Source organism: Papaver somniferum, chromosome 2 (genome assembly GCF_003573695.1).
Source record: "Papaver somniferum cultivar HN1 chromosome 2, ASM357369v1, whole genome shotgun sequence".
In the NCBI taxonomy this organism is placed as follows: domain Eukaryota; kingdom Viridiplantae; phylum Streptophyta; class Magnoliopsida; order Ranunculales; family Papaveraceae; genus Papaver; species Papaver somniferum.
The window spans coordinates 129,823,329-129,829,328 of record NC_039359.1 but is presented as its reverse complement, the minus strand read 5'-3'; positions in this window follow the sequence as shown (position 1 = coordinate 129,829,328).

Genomic DNA, 6,000 nt, shown 5'->3' with positions numbered 1-6,000 from the left:
AGGTTTCTCACTTATTTTGCTGATAATCACCCTTGTTCTTCCGACAACTCTGATTATTCCATGATAAACAATCAAACTTCTCTAGAAGAAAAATTCGATCTCTTGACCAAACATCTCAACTTGATTAAGAGAAAATTTCAACTGGAAAACGAAGTCTGGATTAAAAGGATTGAAAATCTGGATGTCAACTGAAAACATTAAGACAAGAAAATGCGACTTCTCGCAATTGTTATGATAAAGAGAAAGATAGATACTCCTCGATAAGTTCTAGCAAATCAAATCAGCATATTACTCATGTAATCGTGTCATGTTCTAATCTCTCTCAAGATGGGAAAGACATCGTTAACTTCACAACATATCGTGAGTATACCTTGAATAAAAATCAGGATTACCCAGAAACGGATTGCACAAAGGTTCCTAAAAAACTTCTTCTAAATCACGTTTTCAGAAGAAGAAAAATAAATCTCATAAGGAATCTATGTCATTTTCTATAGAGATTTTGAGAACCATTCATAGTATGCAAAAATCGATGAACAGTCTGTTCATAAAAATTAAGGGAAGAAAAATATCCTCTTCGGATTCTCATTCCACGAAGAGGAATCTGAAACAAGGTTTAACAAAATCATCCTCCTCTCTTGTGAAACCTCAAGATCCTTCTTTAGGTGGGAGAAATTAATCATTGTAAGTTTGAAGATTGTTCTTGTCTATTTTCCCGTGGATAAGAACAATAATCTCCAAGAGGGATGTGAAAAGATTTCTGCTGACTTGTTCATGTGTCTCCCTAAATTGCTCTAGCTTTGGTTATTAAGCTAAGAACCGTTTCTGAACTTGGATGTTTTTCCTATCTTTTTTAAGTTTCTGTTAGGGTTTTTGTCAAAGGTATTTTTGGAAATTTATCTCATCCCTTCTTCTTTTTAATAAGAGATTCCTTTCCCTCAAGCAAGCATTTCATTTACCTTCTCTATCATGTCCTCTTTAAGTCTTTCCAGTAAAGAAGATGATGTATGGACTGTGATAATGAGATGTGTCAAGATAAACGTGATTCATCCTCTGATGGAAACCCTACTGTTTCTCATTTTGATAAACTCTCATTAACCATGAATCTTGTCTTGGAGCAAGTACGTGCGTTGAAGAGTGAACTAGAATCCTACATCAAAAGACTTGAAGACAAGATAGATAATCTTGAATTCAGGATTGATTTAATCGAAGATGAACTTGATGATTATAGGGAATATGAGAAGAGTCTTCAAAGTAAGTGAAATGATTTTTGGTTCTTGCTTAAATTTATTTTGTCTAGGAAACTTCTTATGAAAATTTATTCTTGTGTTTTAAGAAGGATAACTAGGGTTTGAAATATCAATTATTGTGAGTACACATAGCTATTGCCAACGATTTTCATCTTGCAATGTTTTTAGAATTATTTATTTTAAATTCTAAAGTTTATTTGGAAGATGATTTTGCAGTATTAATCTTTATTGGTTTTATATACTGCAAAAATTGTTATGGGATATGTGTGTTTGCGTCCGTGAACTATGATTGTCCCATATATGTCAAAAGTTAAGCCTATCATGTCATTATGCAAATATTGATGGATGATAGGATGATCTTTTGATCGCAAAGATAAAGTCTATTATATGTCTTTATGCAAATATTGATGAAAAATAGAATGAATCTTTGTATATTCCGCAGTATTGATCTTTCCCTGATCCACTTCTATGTGAAAGCACTGTGCGGATCCGTAAGTTCTCTTATGTTGAGCATTTCCGATTAAATTAATCATGAGTTCTCTTGTGGTTAATTTAATTGAGTCTTCTGGATACAAATTCATGTTTCATGTAATTTGTTAATGTCCAAAGATATCCTTTTTTTCTTGTAAAAGTAAGGTCGCTCTTGTTGTTCTTTCGGGAATGACATTTTATGGGGGGGAGTTCTTAATTGCACTTGTGTTTAATTGTCAAATCTTTGTGGGGAGTGCGGCTGTGGAATATTGTAGGAGTTTTCTTGTATCTTTATGAACTCCTTGATGAATGCATTTAGTTTCGACTACATGATTGCATCTAAACAAAGTTGATATGTATTCTTTTAGTCATGAAGAATCTCTATGAGAATTTCATTATGATCCCACTAGTTTTCGTACATTTTCCAATTTATATTGACAAAAAGGGGGACAATTAATGTGTAGTTCACACTACAAATACATATGATTTACGAATCATTATGTAAGGGGGGGGGGGGGGGTTTCATATGAGATGAAGTATTGACTAAGGGGGAGTGATACATATCACCATAGTATTGTTGTCAAAGTTGTGATACAATTGGACTTTGATGTTGTGTGATAATACTATGACACTGTATAACAATGATTGAGAGCTATTGTTTTCTCATTGTTATAGCTACGAATATTCAACTACTATGATGCTGAGTTGAACACCTTCAGAATCACTGGAGTACTTGGAAGTGACGAATATTTCGAGTAATGTTGAAGAACCAAGGAAATCAAGCATTTGGATGAGAAGCTACAAAGTTTATTTATTTTGTAATCCATATGTATTGATAGTCTTGTCATTAAAATTGACAAATGGGGAGATTGTTAGAGCACTTTTCGGTCGAACTCGCAAGCATTGCTATCTCAAGCTTGTTTGTCAAGTTTAGTTTCCAAAACTACAAGTCTTGATTCTAGTCTACTTATAGATAAGTCTCGGATTAAGATAGAAAATGTAGTTGAGCATTAGACTTCACGACATTCATCGATTGAAGACGAAGAACTACTAAGGGGAGTTTGTGGAACTTCATCAACAAAATGTATGTGGAGACGTGAACTCATCTATCATTCAAAAGTCTATCTACTCTATCACCTATTTGAGACAAAAGTCGTATAGCTATATAGAGTTCGATTATACATATTTGATATTTCGAGCTGAGTTTAACTCGCTTACACATTTCTCGAAATATGTGTTGGTAAGCTTTCGCTTTGACCAAGTTCATCTTATATTCTTGACGAAAGTCAAAAAATGATCATGTGAAAATCGCCTTGTAACATCTTACATGATTTGTGTGAGACATTCATTTGATGTAGATTCGGAATGTTTCGTATTGATCATTCGATCACTTGAAAATTGCTTTGAAGCTAATAGTTTGTGTGAGACAGCTATTGCCGTCTTCTAAGAATGTTTCAATGATTGAAATGGGAGTTTTGAACAAATAACCATGATTGGATATAACACAGTATGCGTACTTGTATGCTAACTATTGCAAGTTATTCCAAGTCCGGGAACCATAGTATGCATATCCGTATGCGTACTGGTTGGTTAATGAAAGTCTAGGAAATTAGTATTTGCATGCCGACATGCGTACTGGCGTGAGTTTCAAGTTCAGGAAATTCAACTGAGTTTGGAAGGTATGCTTACCCGTTCGCATACTGGCGAACCCAAACTTAGTCCGACCACTTATGTATGCGTACCTGTTTGCATACTTGAGTAGGTTATGTTCTAAAATCGGTTTATTCATAAACTAATATATTTATATATTAAGGAATGCAATCTTTTGAAAACCGTGGCTATAATGTTCATGAATTGATTCGAGGGAATCAAAATTGATTTTGCTTCGATTGTGTCTTGTATACTTCTATGAGAATACAAACAATTGAACAACTTTAGAACTAGTTTCATTTGAGTCATTTGAACTAGTTATGGTTAAGATGAATATGGTTGATATGAAATTGCTCATATGGCTAACTTCGGTTAACTATTGTTGAGCCAACAAGGTGTACACGTTTAGGTACGGTTACTCATATCTAAATGAAGTCACTTTTCATTTGTGTGTAACAAGTTAAGTTCGATCTAACAGTTGAAAGATATTAGCTTGAGTCTAATTAGGTTTTGATCTAACGGTGAATATCGAATGCTTTGTTACCAAGGTAACATTGATTACAAACTCTGATTTGAAGACTATATAAGGGAGAACTCTAGCAACTGGGAAACCTAATCCCCACACCTCCTGTGTGATACTAGTTGCGACTAAAGTCGATTCTCCTTTAACCTTAGGTTTTTCCAAAACCCTATAGGTTAACGACTTAAATACTTCATTGGGATTGTGAATCCAGACCCAACTATTTTCTCTGTAGTTGTGTGTTCCGATCTTGCTGTTTTCTATCGTGTTGAGTACTATCTTCTCTAAGATTTGCTCGAGATTTAATCTCCGATAAGCAAGATAAAAAGTAGTCACAAAAATCTTCGTCTCATCGTTTGTGATTCCACAATTTCTTGTTTCGCTACCATACGATTAAGATTATTGTGAGGTGGTTGATATTTCTAGGTTGTTCTTCGGGAATATGAGTCTGGTATATCAATTGGTTCCTGTTCACCTTGATTTATCAAAAGACGGAACAAAACTCATAGGTATATCTGTGGGAGACAGATTTATCTATTCAATATACTTTTCTGTGTGAGACAAATTGGTTTATCAAGTCTCCGACTTTGGGTCGTAGCAACTCTTAGTTGTGGGTGAGATCAGCTAAGGGAATCAAGCGCGCAAAATCCGACGTGGTTCTAGAGGCGTAAGGAACGCGACTGTACCTTGATTAGTGTGAGATTGGTTAGGGCTCAACTACATTCCAGTCCGAAGTTAACTTGGAGTAGGCTAGTGTCTGTAGCGGCTTAATACAATGTGGTGTTCAAATCTGGACTAGGTCCTGGGGTTTTTCTGCATTTTCGGTTTCCTCGTTAACAAAATTTCTGGTGTCTGTGTATTTCTTTTCCACATTATATTTGTTTATATAATTGAAATATCACAGGTTGTACGTCAGTTCAATCAATTGTGAATCCATCCTTTGGTTGTTGATTATATTGATTGACACTTGTATATTGGTTTTTGATACCGTCCAAGTTATTTCTTATATTCAATCAGCCACGCGAATTCCTATTTGTTTGATTGCAGATTGAATTAAGAAATTGAGATATAATTCTCTTGAATATATTTCCATTGATTGAGTCTGACTGTCTAGTTGATTCTCTTGGAATTATATTGGAGTTTGTCCATACATATTTCCTAAGCGAAATATTAGGTGAGGTTGTTAGACCCCCGCTTTTTCAGTAACACGTTGAGATCATAAGCGAGGAAACATATTTCGCACATCAGACACTACTTCCGGAACAGACCTACGGGATAGACGGTACCCGATTATGTAAGGACCTGAAATATTTTTGATGTATTTTTTTCCTTTTTCTAAAGAGCGAGACAATACATTTTTTCCCTAGTACCGCGAAGGAAAACAGAATTATGAAACAAAAGTTAAGAAACCTTGGGGCATGAATCGGTTTTTCAGCTCCTGAAGACCTATCAACCAGACTACAATCCAGAGGTGAATAATGATGATGGACCTACTCAAAACACTCAACCTACTCAAGACACTGAAGCTGGTACTTCCGCTCCAGTAACTATGAATGAAAATTTGGCGGATATGTCAATGTTTGGTAGCTCACCATCTACTCCTGGTTCTGAAACCTCAGACTATCACGTAGGGGACGTTATTTCGAACAAACAGATGATGTTAGAGGTGCAGAGAGAGATTCTTCCAAACGAAGGGCTCGTGAGGCTAAAACATCGTAGAGAGCAGATGACAAAGTGGATAAGCTCATCGAACTTCTTGAAAAAGCGCAAGCACAAAGGGTTGCCAAGTATGAAACAAAGGAAGAATACCTTAAGAAGCAATGGAAAATTCTACAATCTTGGCACAAACACAATAAATAAAAAGCTGACTTGAAGATCCTACGCCAAAATATGAATAAAGTGGAGGATTGGGAGAAATCCCCTTACAAAATATGGAAGAACGAGATTTTGGTCCGTAATCGCTTAGAACCTATCCCCTAGATTAAGTTATTTAGAAGTTCATTTTTAAGTTTTAATTAGAAGTTAATTTAAAAGTAGAATTTTAATTTCAATGTACTTTTTTAATTTCTTCAAAAAACATTATAACCTTGTTTTGCAATGTAGTGAAAGAAT